The 21,430-nt window shown below is 38.6% G+C and overlaps 1 protein-coding gene across 3 annotated transcripts in view; it reads left to right on the top strand.

Annotated features, from left to right (window-relative positions):
- Positions 1 to 678: 678 nt before the first annotated feature.
- LOC139715970 (uncharacterized) overlaps positions 679 to 21,430 on the top strand; it is a 39,633-nt gene continuing 18,881 nt past the window's right edge. The window contains exons 1-2 of one of the 3 annotated variants that reach the window (XM_071627518.1): positions 679 to 792; positions 1,507 to 1,586. The gene's annotated coding sequence lies outside the window, so the exon portion shown is untranslated. Of the gene's footprint in view, positions 793 to 1,506; positions 1,587 to 6,193; positions 7,020 to 11,059; positions 11,915 to 21,430 lie in introns of those variants that run through there. The other 2 variants (XM_071627519.1, XM_071627520.1) reach the window with 2 other exon arrangements.

A 21,430-nucleotide genomic window follows, 5' to 3' on the forward strand; every position in this document is an offset into this window, starting at 1 on the left:
TTATCGAGGGTGACAAAGTCCACGGTGCACACTTCCTATAAGTGGCATGCAGCCAAGGCTGTACTTCCGTGGATTATTTCTGTATAGAGCTCTGTATTATAAAGGTAGCAAACATGCTAGATGTTCTTGTAGCCATTTATTCACTTTGAGGCATGCATCGTGCACACCATTTCCTGTAATATGCTCCCTGTGAGCAGCGATGCATGACTGCTCACACATACATTTTTGTGCAGTTAATTTGTTGATTTTTTTTTATTATTATTCCTTCAGTGGAAGGAGAGCCAATTGGAGCCTCGAGCCAGCTCTTATGCACTCGGGGATGCTCAAATGAGCAGCACGCAGAGAAAACAGACACTTCCTGGATAGCACTGAAAAAGCAAGGACACTGGAGTGGCAAATTTTCGACAAGCGTTTTCATAACTGCTCATCAAGTTTTGTTGCCACAGCTTCTGTGCATTGCATCAAGGCAGCAATACTTCAGACACATACAAGTAGACTGGCGGATCTTTATGGAGCCGGCGATGGTAGATCTTTCATTTATATCTAGTTTGTGTACATCAAAGAGTCTGTCTGCAATGCATTTAACTACGCTGTAAATCTGTGCACCTTTTTGTCCTAAATAGTTGATTGTTTGCTGTTTTGTTGTTTGCACTTTTGTTGTCACAGATTGCTGTGCACTGATCAGATGCCCAGCTTACAGCCTGTTTGGACTGGAGCCAAGTATTGTGGCAAGAACGAACTCACCCATTAGGTGTATAATTCCACATTCTACCTATATATCTAAAGAAAAAGGTAAAAGTGTGAGAAGTGATGTATGCTGATTTTTTAAAACATTTTTAAATGCGGGTGCATGCTCGTATGATTAGCCAGATTTCTTTTTGGTATGTGAATTATAACATGCAATATATGTTTCAAATTTACATGTAGAATGGGATCATTATGATTTCTTTTTAGCTGTGTATCCATCATTTTCTTATGAACAGTATAGTAGTAATTGTGAGTCTATAACCAGGAAATCTCACATTTGTTTCTGCACTGTAGATCCCAGCCACCCACCCCCCACCAACAAAGAAGTAAAAATTATCATACAGCTGCTGTGAAACTGAAAGTCATTGGTCTCATGCATGTGTGAGAAGTTGGCAATCTTGTTACTGCCATACTTTACAGTACATGCTTTATTGTGCTGTGTGGATTCAGCACATGTGAATGTTTAATTATGATCATATCCTTGATCTATGGATACCATTAAGGGAATGACCTTCAGGAGAGTGGGAGCTAACACGTCACGGCCTGCCGGCAAGTAGACTCCAATTGCGATAAACCTATCACTGTGTGTAGCTCTACCGTAGTATTAGAAAGCCCACATATATAGATACTCAAATAGTATCTGTGTGTATGTATGTATGTGTGTGTGTGTGTGTGTGTGTGTGTGTGTGTGTGTTTGGATGTATGTTTGCAAAAACACACAGGCTACAATTTATGATGTTTGCACACTTGTATTGACAGAGCTTGTACGGTGCCTGATCAGCAGTTAAAAAGACTGGGCTACTGAAAGTCATCAGAGAAGTTTCTTTGCCAACCTGAAGGTAAGGCCAGATCTGTTTGTTTCCCTTGGGGAGGGCAAAATGATCTCTGACATATATATAATGACAGACATGTACACTTACAATGTGGTAATGTGTAATGTATCAAATTAGGTCTTTTCAATTCTTCTCTCCCCTTTAAACATGTTCCATATTTGTATGTTTGTGTGTTTGTGATGAAAAGGAATGAAACCCAAATATATGTGGGTTGCGTGAATGCAGCAATATTAGTAAAAGATATCAGCAAAGTTTGAGGAAAATCGGACACTCTGTTCAAAAGTTTTGAGTATTGGTGCCACCATTGCTAGATGAGATGACTATGCAACATTTCATAATGTCATATATGGACAGTGATAAAGTAAATAGACCAGAAGAAGAGAATTCAAGATATTTTCATGTTTCTAGCATAATGACAAAGCATCTGACTTCATCTTTCAGAAAACAGGGAAAAATCCCCTGAATGTTTGTCAGTTTCAAGAGGAGGGAATGTGCACTTTTCATCAAATATGAAATTAGTGGAATTCTCTGTACATTTTCTTTTTATAATTATCCTTGTGTGACATTACAAAACACTGTAGTCTTCTCATCCAGTGATGGTAGCACTGAAACTTTGAAAATTGTTAACTTTTGAATGAATGGGTTGTCAATTTTCCTCAATCTTTCTCAATCTTCACTGATGTGTTCTACTAATATTGCTGTATTTTCTTATTCTCACTCTCTCTCTATATATATATCTATACATATTTATGTATATGTATATATGAGATTAAAACCTAAAATGGCATTAAAACGCTTTATCCTGGCGAGGAAAGCGCATGATTTAGAAACAAGACACCAAACAGGTTAGTCATCGCATTCTTCATCAGCGACCAGGATGCGATGTGATAGATTAAAAATCCGTTTCTGAAGCAGAACATACACAAGGGTATACGTCTGCTCCTGGTCGGACGGATTTCAAAACTAACCTATATATATATATATATATATATATATATATATATATATATACATGCAACCCCCACACCCCTTTTCGTCTCAAGGGGGCGACCAATGTTGTACAGAGGCGGATAAATTTTGGTCTGGTCTGTTAGCTTCTCTCTGTACTGGTCGGGGGTTAGCTAATCACATAGACACCAATCATCGACAAATTTCCAAAAGTCAGAAGGAGACTAATTATTGCTTTACAACAACAGTGAATATAAAATGCGGGAGAAGGGATAAAATTTACAGGGATAACACCAATGCTGCTAACAACATATTTATTCACCGACCTGCCTCCTCGTAGGTCTGAAACATAGATACTGATTACAAACAAATTCCTTTTCTTATTACACAATTGAACACATCACATCGCTTAACTCTTCTACACCTGTGGAGACCTTTACTTCTTTAACACTTCTTAAGGGAAGGGGAGGGGTTTTGTTAATAGGGATATAATGATGTTAATGGGTGTGGCCACTTATCTCGACGTCGGCATGGTCGCGGGATGAGGTTCTCGCCTGCATGTCGATCGAGCTCGTCCAAGGGCTGGGGCGTCCGTTAACCGGTCTGCTTTCACTGCTTCCTTAAACAGTTCGTCACCACTGCCGTCCACGTTGTGGCAATCTGACAGGACGCTTCAACATCTCTGATAACACGTACCAGTCGACTATTTGGAGTTCATTACACCCCAGATTGGTGTAAACCAAAGTTCTGTCTTGTCGTGGTATATAGTTTCTCAACTTGTCGTTGTCCACCAGTTACTCGCGTAACTCGTTAACTCTTGGGCAGTTCAACCAAGATCCTCGTCACATTCGCAGCGTTGATAGAGTTCAGTTTATGGAGGGGAACATGATGGATAAGGAAGGGGATCTCCTAACTCTATCTCAGATGTGGTCTCCAACTATTCAAAGTTCTTCAAAGTTCCAGAATACTCTGCAGCCTGTGCTTCACTAAATAGTGTGAAGCCGCTCCCATCGTGCTTGCAATTCTAACTTTCCTCTATTTGCTCAAACTTGGTCTTTTATAACAAATTTACTATTGGCATCCTTTCCCTAAAAGTATTTCATTGGCTAAATCTTATTTTGGGGTGTGCTCTTCAATGGAAATTAATTTCTTATTGGTCAGATCTCACATTAGCTCCTCCCATTCGTTTCTGTGGAACTCCGTTTTCTCTGATTCATCTCAGTTTCTGATTAACTCGCCCACTGTCTTTTGGTTTCTGTATTTCCTTGTTCTCTGTAACTACTGGTCAAGACTTATTGTTTCTTGGATAATAAAATCATAAAACAAATGAATGCTAGTGTCCTTATGACGTCCAACGTCATCGTCATCATTTTTCTGGGTTGTTGTCCATGAATTTGTCTTTGGAATTCCTGTCTGACCTACTGCACTAAAGTACATCAAAATAAAGGAGAAGTTCTGGCTGGAGAAAGACCTTCTAGCCCAGCGAGGGTCATTCATGTTTTAGGGATCAGAGGGCAAAAACACGTCATTCCCATAATTTGGACTGGGGCTTTGGGGACAGAGAGTGCAGGGAACTGACCACTAGCGGGGAAAATAGCCAATGTCAAACTCATAAATTCCTAGGACCAATAACTTTTCTTGGGAGAGGAAAATTGACAAAAAAAGGAAGTCTAGCTGGAAGCAAAATAAAGGGTTTCATAAACTCCAAGAAGGGGAAAAGACTGATTCATATTGACATCACCGGGTGACTTGGAAAACAACTGTAATGCTTCTGTTTTCTTTAACTTTCTATCTTCTTCTATTCTATTCTTTATCATATGTGCTAGTAGCCATCTGGGCTACATACATATATATATATATTTTTTTTTTTTAATGGTTGTACTCCAGGATGTATAACTGATGCCATGTGAGGCATTGAGCCAGCCACTACAGCATTACCATGGTAACCATGTGGCAGACTTTTTTTTGCTTGTAAACTACGAGGGTTACTGTAAAAGTGGATATTTTCGTGCGACTAATTTTTCGCGCTTGGTCGGGTCAGAAGAGTTTCGCGTGTTTTTAATTCCGCGGAATCAAGACGTCACGCACAGGAACATATGGCAAGCAAAAATATTTGCGGGCTTTTATTTTCGCGCTAGTTTCTGGTTGCGCGAAATGCGCGAAAATTTCAACACCGCGAAAATTTCCACTTTTACAGTAGTAGAGCCAGAGTGGATGAGCATATTGACTGAGGCTAGAACTGTATCATGAACAAAGATGAACTTACAAGGCACGAGTTAAAAAAAAAAAGGATATTGTTGACTGGGCAAATCATAACGATTTTCAATCTATAATGTACATATTGTTGCATATTGTGTAATTATTACTGATGACTTACCCCATCTGAGTATTATGCTGTAATAAGTTGTTAGCCTTGTTTTCAGGAACAGATTAATGGTAGCTCAAAGCTATTGCAAACATGACATCCTAGAGAAACGGACAAGGCAGAACTACATTTCTAAATAAAGAAACTTGCTAATCTAGCATTCATAAAGTTCAGTTATTAGTATCACTTTCATATGTACACACACACACACACACAAACACACTGATAATTATGTATACAGATGGTATTTACTTATATAAGTGCATTATGTGTCTCTTTTTGAGTGTTTCTCATAATGAAATATGAAATGATGTCATAATCAGACCTGTCAGCATTTATTTCTAGTCACTTCTTTCATCTACTATTACCACTGAACCAGCTTTGGTGCAATTTTATTGAGAGCATTTTGAAGAATCATTAAATCAAAGAGAGAGAAAGAAGTCTTGATTTGAACGTAATGATGGAATTCATCATCAGCTGTTGGTCCATATTTTCATTACATATTTGTTTGTTTTTAATGTGTTTGACTTTCACAAAATGTTGTATTGTCTGTTATTTCCCTTCCATTGTTCCATCCATGGAACCCTATTTCTGCAATTATGAAGGCAGTTATCACAAGGTCAAAGTTCTCTGTAGATTACAGTCCCTCTGTAAGAGGAGCATGGTGCCATTTCAATGACTCACAATGCACAGTCTAAACAAGTTCTGGTAATCTTGCACGATTACCATGGCATCATCATGACAGATTTTAAGGGGTTCAATGTTCATTTCTGCCAACACACACACACACACACACACACACACACACACACACACATACACACAGAACAAATTGGTAGTTGCCAACTATATGTCATCTTTGTCCCCGATAAGGACATATTACCAAACTGCATGCATTGTTGTGATGATTAGGGGTCAAAGTTTCTTTCCATATCCCCCTCTTCCCCCACCCTTCCACTGTCCCATATATTGCCAACCAAGCAGCAATGATGTCACAATCGTGATGTAAATTTCACCGACTCTATAATTAGGCACAGACACAGTACAGCTCACGGTACCATCATCTCTGCCTGTATGGTTTCGATATGAGAACCACCTCGTCCCTGCAGAAGCGTGCAATCTTGCATCTCGAATGCTATGCGTAATTAATGATTTACAAACATGACGCTAATAAAAGTGTGATCTAGTCAGCCTCTTAGGACTCTCTTTCAACCATCGAAAAAAAAAAAAAAAAATCCTGGAGAGCCGTAATAATGACTGTCTTAGTAGTTTGGATAGCTAATACACACAAAGAAAAATATATTGGACTTAACTCTCTATGTGCCATGGTGGAAACCCCCTGTGTGCCACGTTATTCTGAGACAGGAAGGTAGTCATGCTCTGAGAAAGATTTCAGTTTTTCCAATTTGTATAACTCCTACAAATTTCTGTTAAGATGGGCATACTAGTAGGCAAACATAGAGAGGAATGTCAAGCTTTGTTTCGATATGAATTTTATGACGAATCTATTTTCAATTTTTCTTTTGAATGAACAGTTGCTACATTACTGTAAAGGCATGACTTTTGCTCGTAAAACCGTGACAAAAACTTAGAATGTACAAGCAAATCTAGTTGGGAACGCCGCTTGATAGTCAATCACCACATAGAATACAAGCTGTATATGAGAGGAACAAAAGCACGAGAGACGCTTTCATTGTGCCGTGGGATTAGCGGTGATTAGTGATTTATCGATCGGTTTTGGCGGCTTTGTTTGTTGAGCAGAATATGCGGAGTTGGCACGCCGTCGACTGAGTCGGACGGGCGAACGTGGCACATAAAGAGTTAACAGTGTGTTCTGTAATTTTGGCCAAACAATAAGTATCATACTAACAAACTAGTGACCAGTGAATATGTCAATAATACTGCATGGCATGTCAGAGTAAGGCTTGATTTCCCTCATGCATTTACTTCACTTGATGTGATACTCATAATGATTTGATGTCTGTCACTGGCTTTTACTTTGATTTTTTGTTATTATTCTAGGTATCGAGACAGCATGCAGATCTTGCTCTTGGTGACTAGCAGCATAGATAAAGCTTGGCTTGTGGCGGAGTTGCTGTGAAGACAATTTTTGTTTCATAGCTGCGGTACGTGTAGAGTGTTGATGTCAAGTAACAGAATATGTTCTGAGCACAGAAGAGAGCCATTTACACAACTGGTACTCTTCCCGAAACCATGATATTTCGTTTAGTCCAAGAAATCATTTTACTTTATCAAAAATTCTATCATGATTATAATCCCGTATTTTGTCAATTACAAGGTTAAAATCTGTACCAAGATATTGAAAAAAGTCATCTCACACAAAATGCACTTGTCTTTCTGTTTCTAAGTCATCATTGCCCTTCAGTGCACCAATCCAAACTGCATTTGTCTTTTGCATATTGATCTTCAGCCCACTACATTTTCCGATTGAATCCAAAATATGTAGTGCTTTGCTGAAACTAACATTTGTACCATCTAAAAGTAGTGCTGTGTCATCTGCACACTGAAGGATCTTAAATTGTTTCGCGCCGACAAAGATTCCTTTCACCGAGTGTGAAGAGAGCCACTTGGCCAAGGTTGGCATTCGTTTATGTCTTTCTTGTTTTTTTTAGATGTCCATTTAAGTGGTGAGTGAAGTGACCGGGGTTCCATCATTGTAATCGTGTAGGATGCAGAGTTTGTGGTTGAGAAATGCCTTATTTTCTTTTATCTGCATCAAGTCGCAGCTGATAGCACCACCAGAAAAGAGAAACGAAATGAACGACTGAATGCAGAGCATCCTTTTTTTAGCTGAAAAACAAACTTACTTGCAAAGATATATGAATAATCATTGATGTATCTATTTATTTATTCATATTTCTAAGAAGCACAAGAAATTATTCCCAATCTGAATGTGTGTAGTGTCTCATTATTAAGTTTATATGTTGGAGAAATTAAGTCTAAGATGGACCTTGCTCTCTAATGCTCCCTCTAATCATCAAGTTTTCAACATCTCATGGCCTTCGTCAGGATCAGAGACATGAATGTGTCAGGTTCTGGGTCACCTTATATCAATCTTGGCATGTGAGGTTATGTTTGGTATACAGACTCATTATCTGTGTTCAGCTATCTCTCGTGTAGTCTTTGGTCTGTATGTTTCTCTGTAGGCCCAGTGTCAAAGCACTTTGACACTTACAAACATTTATAGATATTGAAGAGATATATCTGTGTGTATGTGTATGTGAGTATATATACAGTCAAACTTCTCTAGAGTGACCACTCGGAGGAAAAAAAAAATGTGGATGTTATAGATAGGTGGCCGTTCTTGACAGTCGCCATGCTGCAGATGTTCAGTTGTAATCAATATTTCCAATGTCCCACATGATTACTTGGGCGCCTCAATAGTCCATTGGTACAAAGTCATTTACATGCATGAAAGGACTTTGAGTTCATCATTTGCTTTTTTTCACTTTCACTTTCATTTCATTTTGTTTGTGTATGTATGCGTATGTGTGTGTATGTATGCGTATGTGTGTGTTGCATCATATTAAGATATTGATTCTTTTTTTTTTGTGCAACATACACTGTATGAGAATTTGCTAGGTTGGATTAAAAGGAAGACAGAGTTATCAGTATGCCTGCAGAACTGTCATTTTTTGCTCTAGAATGTACACTTATGAAATGTGTCAAAGAATGCCAGAATAACATAATTTCAGTTGAGAGATGACAAAAATATGAAATACTAACCAAAAAGGTTTGCCGGAAGTACTACTTCAGAGCATACCTGGTTGTGGTTGCTTTGTGAATTTTGTAATCAATTATTGATAATTGACAAATAGGGCCAAAGCAGCATCCACCGACCTGCGGTGCTAGGGTGCATTGTATACAGCTTGTTGGAAATGTGATTGCTAGGGAACAATTGATCATAACATAAATTCTACCTACTCAGCACAACTGGAGGAATAAAAGTCATATGCCTGTTGATGAAAATTCCACTCATCATCCTGTCAAGTCGTGTCAGCCAAGTATGTTTCTTGGTACACACCTATGATGTATTGCAAGCAAATTCCAGATGGTAAAGATGAATTTTGAGCCCTTCTGAGAACTATGTTTTGGCTTTCATGCATTCTGGATGCTACAGTGTGAGATGTTTGTCACTCAGAGTGATGTAAACCCTGAAAAGAGCCATAGGGTGTGCCAGCCCTGAAAAGGGCCATGGGATTTCCTAGCCTTGAAAAGGGGAATTGAGTTTCCTAGCCTTGAAAAGGGCCATTGAATTTGCTAGCCCAGGAAAGAGCCATTGGGTTTGCTAGCCCTGAAAGCACCATTAGATTTGCTAGCCCTGAAAAGGACTATTGAGTTTGCTAGCCTGAAAGGGCCTTTAGATATGCCAGCCCTCTAAGTTTGCTAGCTCTGAAAAGGGGCATTGCATTTGCTAGCCCTGAGAAGGACCATTGAGTTTGCTAGCCCTGAAAATGGCCATTGAATGTGCCAGCCCTGAAAAGGCCATTGGGTTTGCTAGCCTTAAATAGGGCCTTTGGATTTGCTAGCCCTAAAAATTACCATTGGCTTTATTTGTCCTGAAAAGGCCCATTGAGTTTAAGCCCTGAACAGGGCCATTGGATTTGCTAGCCCTGTGAAGGACCTTTGAGTTTACTAGTCCTGGAAATGGCCATTGAGTGTGCTAGCCCTGAAAAAGATAGTAGAGTTTGCTATCCCTGAAAAGGACAATTGAATTTGCCAGCCTGAACAGGGCCATTGGATTTACTAGCCCTGAAAATGGCCATTGAGTGTGCAAGCCCTGAAAAAAAAAGTCATTGGGTTTGCTACCCCTAAATAAGGCCTTTGGATTTGCTCGCCCTGAAAAGGATCATTGGGTTTATTTGTCCTGAAAAGGCCCATTGAGTTTATGCCATAAACAGGACCATTGGATTTGCTAACCCCAAGAAGGGTTATTGGATTTGCTGGCCGTGAATAGGACCATTGAGTTTGCTAGCCCTGAAAATGGCCATTGAGTGTGCTAGCCCTGAAAAAGCCATTAGGTTTACTAGCTCTAAAAAGGACCGATACAGTTTGGTAGCCCAGAAAAGGACCATCAGATTTATTTGCCCTGAAAAGGCCCATTGAGTTTAAGCCCTGAACAGAGCCATTAAATTTGCTAGGCCTGTAAAGGAGTCTACTAGTCCTGAAAATGGCCATTGAGTGTACTAGCCCTGAAAAAGACCATAGGGTTGCCATCCCTGAAAAGGACCATTGAGTTTGCCAACCCTGAACAGGGCTATTGGATTTGCTAGCCCTGAAATGTACCATTGAGTTTACTAGCCCTGAAAATGGTCATTGAGTGTGCAAGCCCTAAAAAAAGCCATTGGTATTGCTATCCCTAAATAGGGCCTCTGAATTTGCTTCCCCTGAAAAGAATCATTGGGTTAATTTTTCCCAAGTAGGCCCATTGAGTTTATGCCCTGAACAGGGCCATTGGATTTGCTAGCCCTTAAAATGCCATTTGGTTTGCTATCCCTAAATAGGGCCTTTGGATTTGCTTCGCCTGAAAAGAATCATTGGGTTTATTTGTCCTGAAAAGGGCCATTGAGTTTATGCCCTGAACAGGGCCATTAGATTTGCTAACTGCAAGAAGGGTCATTGGATTTGCTAGCCCTGAAAAGGACCATTAAGTTTACTAGCCTTGATAATGGCCATTGAGTGTGCTAGCCCTGAAAAAAGCCAGTGGGTTTACTAGCTCTGAAAAGGACCGATACAGTTTGCTAGCCCAGAAAAGGACCATTGGGGTTGTGAACCCTGAAAATGGTAATTGGATTTGCTAGCCCTGAAAAGGACCATTAAGTTTACTAGCCTTGATAATGGCCATTGAGTGTGCTAGCCCTGAAAAAAAGCCATTGGGTTTACTAGCTCTGAAAAGGACCGATACAGTTTGCTAGCCCAGAAAAGGACCATTGGGGTTGTGAACCCTGAACATGGTAAGTGAGTTTGCTAGCCCTGAAAAAAGCCATTTTGTTTGCCAGCTCTGAAAAGTGCCATTGGGAGTAAATGGTGCTGATAAGGGCCACTGGGGTGATAGCCCCAAGAAGGGCTTTTTGCTTTGAGCCTTTTCGTACTTGAGAGAAGAAAAAAAAATCTGAAATTGAAGAAAGTCAGGCTGACTGATATATTTTGAAGGATTGAATGGTTGTTGGTTGTCATACACCCTTTACAGTCAGTCAGCAGAAACCAAATCCATTGTTGCTGGTTGTGAAAGGTACGTGAATGCTATTTATACACAGGTTCTGAACTACCCGTTTCTTCAGAGGGGAACTTTCATGTGGTCAGTAAATCAGGTTTAATTGTGTATATTGGAGAGAAAGAGAGAGAGAGAAAAGAAGACATAAATCATGTTTTATTATTGTTCTCAGTTTTCAGTGCTGTTATGCATTTAGCCAAGAGAACAAAGGGTTTATGATGATTACTGGATATTATTGTTCTTTGTGACATCACAAAGTAAAATTTAGGGAGACACAATGCACTGCTGGTTTCATTCTGTACGGCTTACTTTTCGTTTTCTCTCAAGATCTCTCAACAGCATATAGTATGTTTTGTGCCACTTATGAATTGGCTCAGAAGAAAGAAAGGGACAGAGCATCACCAGTTTCAGTTTTTCCACGAGTTATTCTCGCTCTCCTGCAAACAAAATCTGCTGTAGCATACCTGTATATATTATGTGCACAACAAAGGGTTGTCATGTGATTGATTGTGTAAAATTGCTGGCTAGAATGAAAAAAAATAAGAGACCCAGAATGATTGGTGTTTAGTGTGTCTGCCTGGAACCCAAAAAGCTTGAGAGGAAATCCTGCTGTAGGAAGTAGAAAATGCTTCCTGTTCATTGCATCGGCAGCCATTTCCTAGCTCGGCTCCCTTCCTAACATCCCAGTGCATTAAATGCGACAGTTTTGATACACGCAAGCAATCTTATTTGGATTAGCTGACTCACAATTGGGGACGGTCAAAACACGAACTTCTACAGCAAAAGGTAATAGTCTTTATATTGCTTGGTGCGTGAGATGGTTTGTGAGACGGTGTTTGAGATGGTGTGGGTGGTGCATTACATTCTGGTGGGAGAATGAGAGTAAATAAATGAAATTGCAACCAACATCAAGTTGGGTTTTCTTCTTTGCGTCTTTGTCCCTTCTGTATGAGCAAATCAGGTATAGAATGTAATTGGTAATGCATGGGTGAATCACGACAATGTTTTTATTAGATTTCAGTGCGTCACTCTGAATGTCGCCAGTAGTGAGTACCGCACTCGGTTCCATGTGCCATGTTGGCTTTTGTGGGTTGTGATAGGGAAGTGCTTCGGAAGCAACAGACAACTGTGGGCTATTGCTTTTGCTACGTGTTCATGAATGATTGCACTACTTGCTGAGTAAACATAGCACATAATGGACCTCCTGTTGCACATGATGTACATTTGTTACGTTGCCTTTCATTACAGAGTGAATTAAGGTAAGTGGTTCCGTGTATTAGTAGCCAGGAACTCGCTCAAAAAGAAAAAAGCAACAATTAAAAGTAATCATAATTAATTTCAACTCAAAGCAAGTGAAGCCTATTAGCAGTGTGGCTGATTGTGGCTATATTTCATTAACATTTCAAAAGTAGGTTTTGTTGAAGTACATAATTTTTGGCAGTTCAGAGTCGAGGACTGTCTTGACTAAATTTGAAGAAAGTAGCATTTGGTAACTAGTTGATGACTGACTGGGATAGCAAACACACATTTTTATATACCAGAAGTTAAGGCTTCTTGTTTTTATTCTATTTTATTTCTATTTTCCCATTCATTTTGTGCTTACCAGTTACTTGTTACTAGTAACAAGAATGCCAAGGAAATAACTAAATTGTTGGGTGCATTTGTTGTAGGTGATGCGAAGGAAGGTCCAGGAGGGGCAAATGATCACATTTCAATTTATTAGCATCCATCAGTTGCTGAATAGACATGCACTTATAAGGCTGACTAGCAACAGGTGATAACAGATTAAGGCTCTAGCATGTGAACTACAGACAACTTTGTTGGTGTTCAACGATAATCATTGTCCAGACAGTGCATTGGGGAGTCTTGAATTGCCCTCGTGTCATTGTTGTGAAGTCATTTCAAGGAAACCAAAACCCAAAGAGAAATGTGGATTGAGTGAAAGCAGCAACATTAGTAGAACACATCAGTGAAAGTTTGAGGTGTTGGAACCACTGGATGAGGAGACTACTAGAGGTTATGATGTCACGTGTGGACATCAATATAAAAGAAAAGATATAAAGGGAATTCCGCAAAAATTCATTTTTCCTGAAAATTGCACACTCCATCAACTTCATACTGACATATGTGAAGGGTAGCAATTATTCCCCCTGCTTTTTGAAAGTGGTTACTGGTAGTGAAGTGCTCTTTCATTATGCTAGAAAAGTGAAATTTTGTGGAATTCTCTATATTTTCTTAATATTATCGTCCACACACAACGTCAAAACCTCAAGTAGTCTCCTCATCCAGCAGTACCAACACCAAAACTTTAAAAATTCGTAACTTTTGCATCCATTGTCCAATTTTCCTCATACTGATGTGTTCTACTAATGTTGCTGCTTTGACTCATTCCACATTTCTCTTTGGGTTTTGGTTTCCTTTAAATACTCAGTGCTATAATAGTTTCATATGTTAATATAAACATGAGTTAGCAATGGTACATGGGGCCTGATGCTGATTTTCCGGACGGAAATATGAAGAGGATGTCACAAAAATTTAGATTTAGCAGGAAATGCAAAGAGGTTGTCGCAGGAATTCATATCCAGGTGTCATAGTTTTTGTGCTGGACACTGTAAGCTGTAGCTGCAAGTTGTAGGTGACAAGAGGCCTGATGTTAAAAGCGTCTGATAGCAGGGCTTTAACACATTGACTATGATGTATGATGTTTTGCAATTGATTTACTATGGCACACCTGATTTCTACAAGCTGTGGGTTAAATTAAAACTCATCACCCTTCAGAACTAGCACAGTTTAGGTGTGTGATAAAATGCCCTGAAGAAGAAAGAGAGAGAGAGATCTGATAATATTGACATATTTTTTAAAAGAAAAAAAGAAGAAGGTGAAAATGAAATTAAAAAGACACAAGAGAGCTCCATAAATAACTGTATATTGCCTCATAACCCATATTAGACAAATAGGGTGCGCACAAATTATTGTGTAGCTGAGTGAGTGTTGTTTGCTAACCAGTAGCAACCAGCACTAAGCAGCTTTATGGCTGTAGTTGAAAATTGATACGTTGATTCCTTCTGAAACATCTCTGTCTAGTTTTATGTGAAACTGTTGTTGTTTTCTTTGTATACAGTTTAGACTCATTACCCCACAATTCAAGGATATCCAGGGCTTGAACATCTTAAAGAAAAAAAAAAAGGTGAAATAATAGTTCGCTACTAAAGGGAAAAATAGACTGAACTGATGTGAAGTGAACAATAAGAATAGGAACTTTTCCAACCGAGAATTTGTGTGTTTGGCTGCTCATTCCTTAGCTCTAATGGCGTTATTAGGAGTCATGAGAAATCTCTTAAACCCATCATTTCCTTTGTTGCGGCATCCTTGACTTATTTTTTTACTTTTGACCTGTCACCACAATCACCTGATGTAATTGGTATCCAAAGTTTGGTATGTTTTTTGCTTGTTTTAGTCCTTTTCCAGCCTCGTAAACTTTCCGGTGATGTAAGATTTGTTCCACTATAAGAAAAAAAGAAAAACACCCAAAAGAACATATTTTAGAAACAGTATGTAAGAAAGCTGGCAACCAGGTAAAGGAAGTTCAGACAAAGCAGGTTTATGTGTTCAGGTTCAGTCAAGGACATGCAGGAAATAAGAACGTTCGACATGGTATATGCTTCATGCTAACCAACCAGCTTTGAATTGCAAAAATACTTTCAGACGGCGAAATTTGGTCAGGTTGGTCTCCAAATATAGTGCGTTTATACCAAAATGTATCTGAAAAAGGACCCTTTGTAGTGTAATGTGTGAAAAGTTGCCCGATGGTGTGTAAATATTGTTAGGCTGTCAGTGTCATCCAAACCACATTTTCATAGGTCAGAGCAAGCAGTTTTTAATTTGTTTTATTCCCATTTAGTCCGCTTCCACAGGTAGACTCCCCTCCCCTCCCGCCGACATATTTGAAGAAATAAAAATGGCATGCAGCAATATCATGCTGTTTCTGTAACAATGGCTTTTTGCCTTTCATTTATTCATGGAATGGATATGGTGTGGATACTTCATTTATGGGATTTCAATTTCGCTAATAGGGTTTGAGGCTTTCCACCAATGCCATCCAATTATGTTGAGTGGGAGAGCCAATACAGCAAATTGTGGAGAAAGATGTGCAGACCCGGTGATGGATGGATAGAGTGAGCGGGGATGGAAAAAGAAACAATTAATTTTGCGTTTTCAAACGTACATATCTTTGGCAGACCCTCCCAATTGTCATAAAATAGTGATGTTTGCTGTCACAATTCTTTTTTCTTTGTATTTAACTGCTGGTAGCTCTAGGTACAGTGATAAAGCACTAAAATTGTCCCTGAAATTTTGTGTATTGCTCTGTGACTGCTTGGGGGGGGGGGGGGGGGGGGGGGGGGGATACAATTGACCAGTATTGAGAAGAGTTTTACATTAGTTAGTATTATTCATTTTTGCAGTGGTGTCACTGTGTTGTTTTGTTCACCGTATGAGTTGTCACTAGAAAACCCCATTTCATGAAAGCTGGGCTTTGACACGACATTTGTAGATTCCAATTTGTTGCGCTGTTCATTAAACAAAAAGTCCACCAGTGAAATTCCCAAATTTTGGCAATCAGTTTCACTCGAGAGTGATATTATTCTGTTGTTTTGTAGTTGCATCTTCAGATGTTATGTGGCAAGTGCAGGAATATAATATGAAATGGGCAAGGAAGAATATAATCTTAAAACCCTTTCACTCTAAACACTGAGACTGTATCTAGCATGTGTGCCAACACTTCACTATGCTATCCATATGTGACTGTGCATCACAAAACCAACAAAAAGTCGCATGCCCTGATTATACATGAGGACTCAAAATAGGTGGAACGGGTCAACCTGGTCAATCTTGGGTTTTTCATATTTTCTGAAAGAGAAGTTGTTCTTCTATACCTAGTTTAAAATTTGGGTTCATAAAATGAACAGGAAATTGCATTTTTAGCAGTTTTTCTAGAATGCTTATTTTGTAGAATAGTGTGATTAGGTATGTCTTCTAGAGGGCCCCTTTTCATTTCTTAAAAATCCTTTGTACACACTCTTCACTTTCTACTCCAGTAACTTTTGAAAGGATGATGCTACTGCTTTGAAGATTGGTATGAGTAGCTAATGGATAGAATATGATAATAGAGCATGCTTAATTTCAGCTTAATTTGGTAACCCCTTCACTGCTGTTGCTATAATGCTATGGTGTTTTACACCCTGTTTTTCATCCCATTCATAGCACAGTTAGCACGACTTGATAAGATGAAACACTTGAATAGACCCTTTTCTTTGGAACCTCTTTTCTCAGTGCACACTTTTCCAGAGTGTGTGCTTTTTTTCCCAATATTTAGATTTTAGGAGAGTCGGTTTCAATCAGGTTATACATCATTTTAAAGCTTAAAGTGTGCTCTTTCAGAATCTGCCTTAATTAAAAATCCGTGTCTGGCAACTTTTTGTTGGTTTTGTGATGCAGGGTCACATATAATACTTCGTTCTGCCTGGCTTTGCTTTCAATGTTTGTGTGTGTGTGTGTGTGTGTGTGTGTGTGTGTGTGTGTGTGTGTGTGTTTGTTTGTTTTGTCTGGTTTGATTGAAGCAGAAGATAGATGTCACCCCACTTTAACATGACATAAGAGACCTTCGTGGTATGCAAAGTTCACCAGTATGCTGAATGTGGCCTCTTTCATACACTAACACTGTAGTGGGTGCATTATTTGGAAAACATGTTTACACATATGACAGTGCTTTTGACAAACAAAGTGGTCATCATGGCTGATGCCATTGAACTGCAGCAATTTACTGTAAAACAATATTTTGGTGGCATAAAATTTTCGCAAATTGGAGCCGACAGCCTTTTTCGCAACATGAAATATTTGCAAGTTGCCTCTAACATTCAGTGCATATGGTGTAGACAAGAACTTTCGCATGCATTTTAAATTCGCGAATCGTGGCTCTCGTGAAATTCGAGAAATTAAAATGCACGCGAACATTCTGTGTTTTACAGTATATGAAACCTAATGAAGGTATGACTACATGACCGTATAAGATTTTGTGTATCAGATATGTTCTGCTGACTTGTCAAGCAAGTAAGGGCTTTAACCATAAGCTGCAAAGTGAAAGTGTAATATTATGCTTCCGCAGCATGCACCTCCGAATTACATTGATTTCACTTTCTTTGAATTCCCCTTCAAAGTATTTCACTGTTCTGCTCACTCCTGGTTTCATATTTATATGCAATTTGAAGTCAGATTTCATTTGCCTAATGGCAAAGCTTTGATGTGTACTGTGTAATCAGTCTCATTGTGTGCAAATGTAGCTTCATTTAATTTTCATTTCATTTCATTTCATTTTACTTCCACATTAAAAATGCATTTGCAAAAATACATTTGAGTATACATGAGTACGTAAAATCAGTTACAACATTGTAGTCAAGGAAAGTAATGTGAGCTGAAATACAACAGATGTTGTGATTTTACGACAAATACAGAATCAACATTTTTTGGAAATGGAGAGGATTGCTAAAATGCAGGGCTTGTAGTTTGCAGTCTCCTCATAGACAGTATCTAATTGCTGTATTAACAGAACTAGGCAAATTGCCTTCAAAAAAAAGCAAAACCACAGGAAATACCCATGCTCTCAAACAAAATTAGCAGCTCTCGTAATTGTTTTTAAAAAAAAGTAAAAGGAGACCGTAAAAAATAAAAAGGTGAAAAAAAAAAGATATTGAAGCATGGAAGGACTAACAGGAAAAGACTGAAGAGGATGTGGGAAATTCCAAAGGAAGAGGAGTTGAAGGGTCAAAACCAATTACTGTAAAACGAGAAATGTTCGCGTGCATTTGAATTTCGCGAGCGCCAAGATTCGCAAAATTGAAATGCACGAGAAATTTCTTATCTACACTATATGCATTGAACGCAAGAGGAATTCGCGAAAATTTTTTGCCACGAAAAAGGCCGTCGGCTCCAATTCGCGAAAATTTCGTGCCACGAATATATCATGTTTTACAGTATGCAAGGCATGAGAGGTATTAAGAAGAGATTGTATTAAGAGACGATAAACCATTATTTAAAAAAAAGGACTTGGAATTAGTGCTTGCAAGATTATTAGTAAGTCCTGTATAACCAGAAATTTTCATGTGCATCGAATTTCACGAGAGCCAAGATTTGCAAAAATAAAGTGCATGAGACAGTTCTTGTCTACACTATATGCATTTAATGCCAATGGCAATTCGCAAAAATGTTTTGCCGCCGTAAGGGCCATCAGCTTCAATTCGCAAAAATTTATATGCTGCGAATATTTCTGGTTTTACTGTAATTCTGCTATACAGGAATTTCTAAAAGAATTCTTTGATTTTAAAATTAAAAGTATTGTAATGTAAAGTTTCTCCTACGTTGTTATCAAGAGAATTTCAAAATTTAGGGCCAGAAAAAGAAAAATATGGATTTGGCAAAAACAGTCCTAGTCAGAGGCAAGGGAAATTCATTGGATTCTTGGGTATGAATGAACAGCTTTCTTTGTACCAGAAAAAAAAAAATCATCATTGACAGAGCCTATTTAAATGTAGCTTGACTGTGAAATTTTGATGAATATTATGTCTTCAGTATGTATTTTGTTACAGATGACATAATTAGCTGGCGATATAGACTTATGTGTGCAGTACAGCAGTTGCCGTGATGAAATCTATGCTATATTGTGTTTTGTTGTCCCCGCCGAATGAGTTCGAGCAGGGGACTATGAAACGGGCTCCGTACGTGTGTGTGTCCGTGTGTCCGTCCGTCCGTGTGTCCGTCCGTGTGTGGGTCCGTGTGTGATCAAAATGTTCAAAATGCTACTCCTTCGCCATTTCTAACCGATTTTGATTCTGTTTGCTTTATATGATAGCACTACATGGGAGCTTTGAAACTTCTATACAGAATTTCAGTTGTGACCTTTGACCTTGACCTTTGACCTATATTGTACATTTTGCTTCAAAATGCTACTCCTTCGCCATTTCTAACCCGATTTTGATTCTGTTTGCTTTATATGATAGCACTACATGGGAGCTTTGTAACTTCTATACAGAATTTCAGTTGTGACCTTTGACCTTGACCTTTGACCTATATTGTACATTTTGCTTCAAAATGCTACTCCTTCGCCATTTCTAACCCGATTTTGATTCCGTTTACTTTATATGATGGCACTAAGTGAGGGCTTCAAAACTTCTACACAGAATTTTGACCTTTGACTTCTTTGACCTTTGACCTTGATTTTTGACCTATATTGTACATTTTGCTACAAAATGCTACTCCTGCCATTTGTAACCCGATTTCGATTCCGTTTGCTTTAAGTGATGGCACTAGGTGAGGGCTTCAAAACGTCTACACAGAATTTTGACCTTTGACTTCTTTGACCTTTGACCTTGATTTTTGACCTGTATTGTACATTTCGCTACCAAATGCTACTCTTTCACCATTTCTAACCCGATTTCGATTCCGTTTGCTTTATGTGATGGCACTAGGTGAGGGCTTCAAAACTTCTACACAGAATTTTGACCTTTGACTTCTTTGACCTTTGACCTTGATTTTTTTACCTATATTGTACATTGGCTACAAAATGCTACTCCCTCGCCATTTCTAACCCGATTTCGATTCCGTTTGCTTTATGTGATGGCACTAGGTGAGGGCTTCAAAACTTCTACATAGAATTTTGACCTTTGACCTTCATCTTTTTACCTATATTGTACATTTTGCTACTAAATGCTACTTCCGGCGGGGACATATATTATGCACCGCGTAATTTCTACTTTTCCTTGTTGACCTGGAAATGACTCTGTGTTGACATTTTAGTCTTGTCTCTAAAGATATACGAAGTGATTTTTCCCCCTAAATGCAGTGCAAATGCATGCTGATTTGTGTTGATTCGTGATGCCCTCAACATCACTTCTGTGGCAAACAAATATCTCAGTGTGTTCCATGTATTTTATGATAATTTTCCTAGTATTTTTTTTTCAGATTACTTGGATATGCCCACATAGTCCGAATTGGACCCAATTTGTACATTTTTATCTTTTTCTTGAAAATATCATTACCGTAAAACGGGGTGAAAAGGGACGGCGAGGTGAATAGGGACAAAACCGAGAAAAGTTTTTTGAATGTGCATGTTTCAAATTTGCTTGAACTTTTTTTCTTATTTTTATCACAGGATGGAAGGACCATCCAACAGTGTCCAGAAAGTGGTCCTCCTGATGTGAAAGATTTTTTAAAGGGTACTGGAGGTCCAAATAAAAAGTTTTCAAAAAATCACAAAAAAATCAGGGCGGTCAAAACTTTTCTGCTCCTGTGGCCATTGATTAATGAAATTCGCTAAAAAGGTTCATGAATCTAGCCTATTAGGTCCTACAACACACCTTTAAATTTGAAATAATTATTTCAACAGGAATTTGTGACAGCACATTTTTTCTTCTCTTGGGCAAAAAATCGGTTAGACTGGGGTGAATAGGGACACCATGGTGTCGTTTGACTGGCCCTTTAAATTTTCTGTATGATTAACTATTATATTGTCATAAATTGCTCTGAAATGTTTGTTATGTCCCAACTATTTCCAAAAGTGTGAATTTCTATTCTAAATCTCTTGACAAGAGAGCAATACGATCTTTGGATATGTGGCTTCACTTTTGTATACATAGATGATAGTGAACTTTGCTGTCTTAACCCTAACTTGGGGAGGAAGGGTCGGGGAACCCCGGCCCCACCCACCCTCTTGGGAATTTTTTTCACTGCCAAAGACAGGCTAGGACTTTTCCACTTGTATTTCATAACCCTTTTCTCTGTCTTCTGCATGTTTTAATGCCAATAACACATCTTTTTGGGTCAGACCCATACTATAGGTGCCAGCTTATAATTGCTGTAAGAACTCCCAAAATATCCCCGACATCATAAGAGTCAAGTTACACTGAATTTAGAGTATATGAATAAGATTGTACATCATGATTTGCCACTTGAAGAAGAAGTGGGTTAATATTTGAGCGCAATTCAATGGATTAGTAAAGTTTTGACTCACTTTTCAATCTTAACCTTTGACCTGATGGGTCACATTTTTTTATATCAGCTCATTTTGTTGGGCTGTTGAAATTTTTGTTAAAGATTGATTTAACAATGGAATAGATTGCTCTTAAATGTTTGTGTATCATTTTTAAACTCTGTAGTTGTTCCCTTAATCCAATTCATTGGATGGATTGAAAAAAAAATACCTCCAAACAACTTTTTTTTTGATCAAAATTAGTGTTGTCCCTGTTGACCCCA

This window comes from Diadema antillarum, unplaced genomic scaffold, assembly GCF_040938485.1.
Source record: "Diadema antillarum isolate AM-2024a unplaced genomic scaffold, OU_Dant_1.0 scf00000058, whole genome shotgun sequence".
Taxonomy (NCBI): Eukaryota; Metazoa; Echinodermata; class Echinoidea; order Diadematoida; family Diadematidae; genus Diadema; species Diadema antillarum.